General features: G+C 40.0%; 1 pseudogene; it reads right to left on the bottom strand.

Annotated features, from left to right (window-relative positions):
- Window positions 1-5,794: 5,794 nt before the first annotated feature.
- The window catches only part of LOC102859698, a 71,800-nt pseudogene continuing 67,236 nt past the window's right edge, over window positions 5,795-10,358 (bottom strand).

Genomic DNA, 10,358 nt, shown 5'->3' with positions numbered 1-10,358 from the left:
TTAAATGTTCAGGGATTCCCATTCTTCTCAGAGTCAGCCACAGTTTGTTATGATCCACACAGTCAAATGCCTTTGCATAATCAATGAAACAAAGATAGACATTCTTCTGGTATTCCTTGCTTTCAGCCAAGATCCATCTAACATCAGCAACAATATCCCTAGTACCACGACCCCTTCTAAACCCAGCCTGGATTAATGACAAAAATTAAATATGTGGAAGTAAATCTAACTAGAAACACAAAGAATATATTCAAAGAAAATTATAAAATATTACTATAAGAAACAAAAAGAGATAAGGAGAAATGGAAGAATATCCCTTGCTCATGGATAAGAAGATTCAATATTGTTAAAATGGCAATGCTACCAAAGATAATCTACATGTTCAATGAGATCACAATATAAATACCAGTTGCATTCTTCAGTGAGATGGAAGAGGCAATCTCCAATTTCATTTGGAATGGAAAGGGACTCCAAATAAGCAAAGCATTCATTAAAAAAAGAAACAAGGTAGGAGGCATCTCACTCCCTGATTTCAAATCCTACTACACTGCCATGGTGGTCTACTGGTACAATGATAGACACATAGATCACATAGATCAATGGAATATAATTGAGAACCCAGAAATAAGCCCATCTATGTATGGTCCACTGATTTTTGACAAGGAGATGAAATCAGTTAAGTGGGGAAATGACAGCCTTTTTAACAAATGGTACTGGCAATATTGGAAAAATATCTGCAGAGAACTCAAGCAAGACCCACACCTCACAACATACACAAATACCAGCTCAAAGTAGATCAAGGACCTAGGACTAAATCCAAGTACTATAAACTTCATTAGAGGAAATCTTGGAAGAACCTTAGAAGCATTAATCCACAACATGAACAGTCTTCCAAACATCCTGAAAAATCTACAAACCGTAGAGGATAAAATAGACAAATGGGACCATCTAAAAATAAAATCCCTATGCAGACCCAAAAACTTCTCCAGCAAGGTAAAAAGGAAAGCCACAGACTGGGAAAAATATTTGGTAATAACATGTCAGATAAGGGACTTATATCTAGAACTTATAAAATACTTGAACACCACAACAAGATAAATTGCAATTTGCCAGTTGCAAAATGGGCACAGAATATGAACAGACGCTTCACCAAAGAAGACATTCAGATGGAAAAAAAAAACACATGAAGAAATGTTCAAAATCCCCAGCTATAAGAGAGATGCAAATCAAAACAACTATGATATATCACCTCACCCTAGTAAGAAGAGCAAAATTCAACAGAGCAGCAAACAACAAATGTTGGCAAGGTTGTAGAGAAAGTGGAACTCTTATTCACTATTGGTGGAAGTGTAAAATGGTGCAACCACTCTGGAAGACTGTATGGCACTTTCTCAAAAAGTTGGAAATAGAAATACCATCTGGCCCAGCAATTCCAGTACTGGGAATATACCCTAAAGAAACCATAACTGCAACCCAAGGAAATATTTGCACACTCATGTTTATTGTTGCTTTGTTCACAATAGCACAGAGTTGGAAACAACCCAAGTGTGCATCAACAAATTAATGGATAGATAAGCTGTGGTATATTCACACAATGGAACATTATGCAGCACTGAAAAACAAAGAATTCATGAAATATTTTACAAAATGGGTGACCCTGGAGGACATTATGCTGAGTGAAATATCTTAGTCACAAAAAGACAAATAGTACATAATGACTCTGTTATAAAACAGGATTGACATGAGGGGTGAGGGGATACTAAGAAAAAAGGAGATAAATAATGTACATGACATTGAAACAGACAAGGGAGAGAACTGTATAAAAGGAATATGTGATTAGGTATTATTGGCATGACTAGAGTCCAGAATAAGAGCTGCATTATAAAGTGGACTAGGGGGATGGGACTGTATAACAATGAAATAATTTTTTTTCAAAGAAAAAGGTGAACTTGGGAGAAGGGGAAGGGAGGAAAATGTGCAACAACGAATGAATAGAAATCCATGTTCTCTATAAACTTACATTAAATTGCAATTTAAAAGTCATTCTCAGAGCAGTGGGGAATAGGTGGCTTTTATATCTATCATCCCTTTTTCTTAAACCTCAGAATTGTGAGAGAGAAGAGGATTAGCAGGTATGTTTCAGGATATATTGCTGTGTAAAATGTATTATTTGTTGTTGTTGTGTGCTGTCAAAATTGGAACCAATTTGTAACTGATCTTCCTATGGCTTTTAAAAAGGCTATAAATCTTTGTGCGGGGAGAAGGGTGCAACAATGAATGAATGGAATCCCAAAATCTCTGTAGATGTTCATTGAAATGAAAAATAAACAACCTAAATTTAAAAAAAAAGGCTATAAATCACACTGGATTGCCCACCTTTCCTCCTTAGAATGGCTGGTGGATTTGAACTGCATGTCTTTGTACTGACAATGCAACTCATAACCACCAAGGCATGAGGGTTCCCTCTTGCTATTTTATAGTATCTCCTAATTGGGTGGGTCTGTAGTTTAGACAGGGTTCAACTGGACAATTCCTTAGGTTCCTCACTGGTATTTGGCTGGTGAATGAGCTAAGTCTAGGGCCTCAAAGCTGGCATTAATCACATATCTGGCTCAGTAGACAATATTATAACGACATTTATGAGAGGCCAGATTCTTATTTAAGAGAGTTTACTTCTGGCAGAAACTCAGTTTTACACATTCCATTTCTCTCCCCCTATCTACAGGTTCCTGCTCTCTCCAGTCCTCTGGAACCCAACTGCCTGAGTGAGCAAAAATCTCCTCATTATGAAGAGACCCCAAATAAGCAAAGTGCTTATTTTGAAAAACAAAAACAAAGTGAGAGGCACTGCACTCTCAGACCTCAAAACACAGTGATAAACAAAACAGCAGGGTACTGGTATAATGACAGGCACATAGATCAATGGAACAGAGTAGAGAACTAAGAAATGGACTTATCTATGTTCAACTGATATTCAACAAGGAATAAACTTATCAAATGGGAAAATGACAACTTCTTCAACTACTGGTGGTGGCTAAACTGGACTGCTACCTGCAGAGAGCTGAAACAGTATCCACATCTCACACCATACACAAAAATCATCTCAAGATGGATTAGAGACCTGGAAATAAAGCCCAAACCGTAAAGTTCTTAAGAGACAAAATGAGACCAAGTGTAGAAGGCCTAGTCTACGAAAATAAAGAGGCTAACAAATAAAGCCGCAAATGCACAGTCTAGAGAGGATAAAACTGATGAATAAGACCTTCTAAAGATTAAATCCCTGTGTGCATCAAAGCCTTTTCTCAACAGGATGAAAAGAAAACCTACCAACTGGGAAAAAATCATTTGGCAATACCATCTCTGACAAGGGTCGCATAACAAATGTTTACAGAATATTACTGGGACTCCAGGAGAAACAAATCCAATAACCCAATTACAAAGTAGGCAAAAGATGTGTTAAAGATATTTGGATGGCCAATAGACACATTAAGAAATGCTCAAAATCACTGACAATAAGAGAGATGCAAATCAAAACTACAATGAGTTACCATTTCCCTCAGTAACAGTGGCAAAGTTTAGTGAGGCAACAAACAATAAATGTTTGAGAGGATATGGAGAGGTGGGAACTTTCATACATTGTTGATGGGACTGTAAAATAGTCCAACCACTCTGGGGGACAGTTTGACACTTCCTGAAAATTCTGATCATAGAGATTCTGTATGACCCAGCTATTCCACTACTAGGAATATACCCCAAAGAAATTAGAACTGAGACATAAATGGCATAGCATAAATGTTCATAGCAGTGTATTCACGGTTGCAAGAACATGAAAACAGCCCTAATGCCCAACCATAACTGAATGGATTGAGAAATTGTGATACATTCACACAATGGAATACTCTCCAGCACTCAAGAACAACAATTCTGAAAAATATTTCATAGCTTGAGAGAGATTGGATAGCATTGTGCTGAGTGAACTCAGTCTCATAAAGACAAATACTGCATCACACCATTATAAAAATAGAAGAATAACTAGTACATTGGGGACTCAAAGGGGAAAGGATGGGATCAGAGGATGAGAACGGCGGTGGGGAATCACAGGGTCACACAATTTGATAGGTAGAGGAAGAGAGTAAAGGAAATGGGAAAGATCCAACAAGGACCTGAAAAAACAGGGCAATGGTGGACATAGTCCAATGGTAATTAATTTTATAAAATGTAAAGCATGGGACTATTTTTATTCCCATTCATTATGTTTTGAAACAGATATGTCTCAGAGAGGGTGCGGCTGGAGTGCTCCTTGGAGGAAATAATGATGAGACTTCGCTTCCCATATTTTGGGCATGTTGTTAGGAGTGCCTATTCCTTGGAGAGCAACACTATGTTGGGAAGAGTGGATGATTGTCAAAGGAGAGGAAGACACTCAACAAGTTGGATTGGCAAGGTGACTGCTGCAATGGGCTCTTGTGTGTCAGGAAGTATGAGGATGGCACAGGATAGAACAGGGTTCAGATCTTTTGTTCATAGGGTCTCTATGAGTCATATTCAACTTAATGGCACCTAACAAAACAACATGGAAATGATTATATGAAACACAATGTGAATGAAGAATAATTTGAAACACGATGTATATGAACTTTGTAAGCAAATAAATATAAAATAAAACTAAAAAAATATAAATTTTTTGTGTGTGATTTCTGAAAAAGTTGACCTTACTTAACTACTTTTTTCTTGAAAGGGTGGCATAGTCAATAGGTAGTTGCACTGCTGACCTAAAGGCAGTGCCTCTCTGGCAGTTCACAGTTCGCAGCTCTACAGAGGAAATATAGGCAATCTCCTCCAGTGCCATTTACAGCCTCCTAAAAATCAGTTGGAGAGACAGCTGTAAATTGGTTCCAACTCAATAGTGCTATACTTTTTTTTTTTTTTTACAAATGGCTTTCTTTATTTTCAACCAAAAATCAAGATGGCTGTATCATGTCAACTGACTCTGCTTACACACTCCTGGGGGGGTGCACACATTTATTTCCTTCTCACCTTTCACATTTAGAATCTGATGAAAACAAAAAGAGACTTCATAACCGAATTTGTTAATTTAGAGCTGTTTTTAGTTGTCTAAATGTTCCCTCCACATTGAGTCATTATCATAAAACAGAGAATTCAAACTTCTGTGGGGAGGCAAGGGTATGATTCAGACATGACATTCTTTTTGGAACCATATTTAGATCTTTCTATTACTTGGGGACACACACTCTCAGCCACATGGCTTTAGTTTTTACTCTGCGCAGAGATTTATAAGCTTCAAAAAATTCATCTGATAGAAGCCTGTTGTCTTAGGTCAGAAGGAGACTCCCACTCAAGAACTGAGATCCATGAAATCTAGGAAGGAAGGGATCCCAGAGGACCCTAGTGAATGTGTGGGAGAAGGAGAAGGGGAGAAGAAGTGGACCAAGGGCCATGATTTCAGATGAAGCCCGAGCCTGATACTGAGGAGATCTCTGGAGAGTAAAATATTCATCCGAGGATGTCCTTCTGGGGGCAAGCAAACAAGTAGGCATTTGAACTCTCAAACCTGTCAGTCAGTAGACTCAGGCCATGGGGGTGGAAGATGTGTGGGAGGAAGGGAGACAAAGATCCTGGATACCACTGTCTCTTCACATGGGGAGGCCACAATGCCAGCCTTAAACAGCACGACACTTAGAAGCTGTGGGACTGGCACCAGAAGTTAAAGAAAGTGCCCAGGGGAGCTGATGGCAGCTGCCACTCTCACCACCAGGCATCCAAGAGCCCCGGGTCAGGGGTCTTGCATCACATTCTGCTGTAAGAGGAAATGAAGGACATCTTTGGAGAGTCCCGGGATTGGCTGTTCCTCATCCAGAGACACACTTCCTTTCTCCAGGGGGTAGAAGGAGCTGGCCCTGGAATGCTTCTGTAAGATGGAACAGCCATCCCGGTTGAAGATGACCTGGGCCATCTGAAAACTGCGGAGCGCGTACTCCTGGTTCTCCTGCTCCTTCAGTTCAGCCACTTTCTGAGACAGGCACTTTAGGACGGATGCAGAGAGAGGGTCTCAAGACACTGGCTATGGCCAGCCAAACACTCGTAGAATCTAGAATCTATCCACGGATTTTCGAAGTTCATTGTCCTCCTCCAGGTTTGCTGGATGGCTTCTCCCCAAAGGGTCAAGCCAAAAGTTCTCAGAGGCTCAGACATCCTTTTGTACAGCATTTAGGTTATTGGCATTTGTATCCACATCAGAAGAGATAGAAAATAAAAAGGCTTCCAGAGAAAGCCAACCTTCACTGTTGACCTCCTAGCTGGGTTTCCACAGCACATAGTTTCTTATGTCAGAAGCTGATGACATCTCCAAAGAGCTGGTCTACTATGCTTGGCAGCTTGGAGTGCCTTCCTGGTCTGCCATAGTCCTAGAGCTGCTGACATCATCTCCTTACTGCCATTATGATCATCTTCTGAGACCTCATCAGACACGATAAGATATTCTCCGACATCTACAAAATCTGGGAGATTGGGGACAGATTGTCAGTGATATACTTTTGATGGTGATTTTTTTCTTAAAAAGTTCCCCTTGGGCGAGCTCTGATGGCCTAGTGGTAAGGAGCTGCACTGCAATCCCAGAGGTGAGCGGTTCAAATCCACCAGATTATCTGCTGAAGAAGGAGGAACAATCTCCTCCTGTACCAGTCAGATTCAATTTGATGGTACATGCACACACACACACACACACACACACACACACACACACACACGTTCCTCTTGGTTGTTCCCACTTGTTTTTTTCCTCTGCCTCCCTTTCAAATTGCGTTGGTCCTCAGATTTAGTTTATTGACTTTTTACCTTTATTTTATGCCAGCTGTACAAAACTAGGGACGATTGTGCCCTCCAGAGTATATTTCGCAATGTCTGAAGACATTTTTTGTAGTCATCACTGGGGGATAAGATGTTACTGGACTTTAGTGGGCAGAAGTTAGGGATATTATTAACCATCTTAAAATACCCAGAACACCTAGATACAGTAACCAATTGTTTGGTCCTAAATGCCAATAGTGCTGAGGCTGCTTTATTGGCATTTTAAGAAGAAACTCCAGAGTGCAAATATTATATTTCAGGTCTCCTTTAGGGGATTTTCTCTGGGAAAAGGCTGTTTTTTGTGAGAAATAACATAGTGTAAGGGAAAGACCAAGACGATGAGATCAATGGGTCTAGATTAAAATCCTAGCTCTCCTAAAGTGAAGACTATATTTTCAATTTCTTGTAATTGTTCTGATCAAATCTATATAAGGCACCAAGCACATAGAATGTTCATACAATTTAGATCTTTGCTTAAAGTAACATTACATTTAGGGGAGTTCCTGGAACTTAAAAAGAGTTGAATAAATATTGTAGGACTGTTGTTATGTGCCATCGAGTCGCTTGCAACTCATAGTGACCCTACGTACAAGAGCCTGAAACGCTGTTCTATCCTGTGCCAACCTAGCCATCTCAAATGCACTCATTCCCACCACTCCACTCACAGAATAGATCCATCTCATACAAGGTCTTCCTCTCCTGCGCTGCCTACCCCCCACTCTCCCAAACATGATGTCCCTCTCCAAGGACCAGTCCCTCCTTGTTACATGCCCAAAGTATGTCAGACAAAGCTTCAGAATCCTTGATTCCAAGGAGCATTCTGGCTTCACCTTCTCCAGGACAAACCTGTTTGTTCTAGCAGTCCATGATATATTCAACATTTTTCCCTAGCACCACAGCTCAAAGGCATCAATTCTCTTCCTATCATCCCTATTCACTGTCCAACTTTCTGATGCATAGCACGTAATTGTGAAGCCTAGAGCCCAGATCAGGCGCACCTTAGTCTCCAGCCTAATGTAGCTGCTTTTCAGTACTCTTGAGAGGTACTCCACAGCTGACTCTCCCAGTGCAATTTCTCTCTTGATTTCCTGGCTGCTGTTACCAAGAGTGTTGACTGTGGAGCCAAGTAAACTAAAACTGTTATCTCTATCTCTTCACCATCCATACTGATGCTGCCAGTGGGCCCAGTGGTGAGAATCTTTGTTTTCTTGATGTTGAGCTTCAATCTATATAGGAGGCTGCAGTTCTTGACCTTCTGCAGCAAGCACTTCAGGTCCTCCTCAGTTTCAGCAAGCAGGGTTTTGTCATCTGAGTAAGGCAGGTTGTTGATGACTCTTCTACCAATCCTGATGCCACATTCCTCCTCGTACAGCCCAGCATCTCAGATGATCTGTTCTACATACAGATTGAAAAGGTATGGAGACAGAATAAAATATTAATGAACAAGCCATCTATTTTATTTAAGAGTAGTTGGCATGAGAAATCTTTCTAGCTAAAGGTAGCTTACTTTCTTCTGTCCTTGTTGGACTTAAAGTTTAGAGATGAGTTTCATAACTCTTATTGCCTTATATATCAGCCCTGCCAACCTAATATCCAGTAAGGCTTATAAGGTGAGATCACTAGCTTGGCAGACAACTCTCAATTAGAGGACATAAGATAACCCACAATGTAAGGTAGTAAACATGAACAACCTTGTTCTCCTGTGATAATAACACAAAGTCAGAGAAGGACATGGGTAAATAAAAATATCAGAATGGTACCTTGGGCCTTAGTATTGATGCTAACTCTAAAATGAAAGGTTTCTATATTGTGGAGTCAGTCCATCCTCTCAAACTTTGAAAAGTATTTCCACATTTTTTTTCTTAACATTCAAACAAAGAATGACCATGGAGTTTATACCATAAATCATTGACATTTACCATCTTCCCTGTACCTGCTTGCCTTTGTCTGATTTGTTCTTTACATGGTAGTTAATAAGAGCTTGGGGAACACAAGACAAAACCAAAATTTTATAACATGTCACATAGATCCTCATGTGATTTGCCTCTCTATTCTCTTTAAGTCCTCCTTCAGACTTCACTTTACCTTTTTGACTTTACCAAAACCACCACAGAGATCTGCAGAGCTCTCCTTCATAGTCAGTGACACGGTTTCACAATTGCTTATTTGTCAGTTGTTGTTGTTGTTGTTGTTATGTGCCATAAACTCCATTAATACTCATAGGGACCTTATGAACAATGGCTCTGAAACTTGTCCTACCTTGTATGAGCCAATCCCACTATCTCTGACACACTTGTCCCCATTGCCACAGTCACTGTGGCAATCCACCTCATCCACAGTCTCTCTTTCCTGCGCTGTCCCTCTACCTTTTTTTTTTTTAATTGTAAGGGTTTTTTTAAAAAATTAATTTTAATGAAAGTTTACAGAGACTTAGGGTTTCCAGTCATTCATTGTTGCATTTTACTCCTTGCCCACCCCTTCCCCCCAGTTTTACTTTTCTCCTTGAAAAGTAAAACTCTTTCATTGTTATGCAATCCCTCCCCCCCAAGTCCACTCCACTTTGCAGCCATCATTCTGGACTCCTATAATGACAATAATACCCAATTATATGGCCCTTTTAAACAGTTCTCTCCCTCATCTGTTTCGGTGCAATATACATCATTCCTCCCCTCTTTTTCTGTCTTCCCTCAGTCCTGACGTCAGTTCCGTTTTACAACAGTGGCCCTATGCAATATTTTTCCTTTTGTGACTGCGATATTTCACTCAGCATAATGTCCTCCAGAGTCACCCATTTCGCATAAAATTTCATGAGTTACTTGTTTTTCAATGCTGCATAGTATTCCACTGTGTGAATATACCAGAGCTTCTCTATCCATTTGTTTGCTGATGGGCACTTGGGTTATTTCCGGCTCTTTGCTATTGAGAGTTGAGAACAAAGCAGCAATAAGCATGTGTATGCATATATCTTCTTGGGTGATTGTTATGGTTTCTTTAGGGTAAATTCCCAGTAGTGGAATTGCTGGGCCAGATGGTATTTCTATTTGTAGCTTTTTAAGAAAGTGCCATATAGCCTGCCATAGTGGTTGCACCATTTTACACTCCCACCAATATTGAATAAGTTTCTCCACAACCTTGCCAGGATTTAATGTTTGCTGTTCTGTTAAATTGTGCTTTTCTTACTGGGGCAAGATGATATCTCATACTTGTTTTGATTTGCATCTCTCTTACAGCTGGGGATTTTGAACATTTCTTCATGTTTGCCATCTGAATGTCTTCTTTGATAAAGTGTCTGTTCTTACCCCGTGCCCATTTCCCAATTTGGTTATTTCCCTTTATCTTGTTGTGGTGCTTGAGTATTTTATAAATTCTAGATATAAGTCCCCTGTCTGACATGTCATTGTTGTTGTTGTTGTTATGTGCCATCGAGTCGTTTGCGACTCATAGCGACCCTATGCACAACAGCCCTAAACCCTGCTCTATCCTGCGCCAAC

The sequence above is a fragment of the Elephantulus edwardii genome, unplaced genomic scaffold (assembly GCF_000299155.1).
Source record: "Elephantulus edwardii isolate Elephantulus edwardi_28Jun2011 unplaced genomic scaffold, EleEdw1.0 scaffold00457, whole genome shotgun sequence".
Taxonomy (NCBI): domain Eukaryota; kingdom Metazoa; phylum Chordata; class Mammalia; order Macroscelidea; family Macroscelididae; genus Elephantulus; species Elephantulus edwardii.
This window is presented reverse-complemented; position numbering and strand designations above follow the sequence as displayed.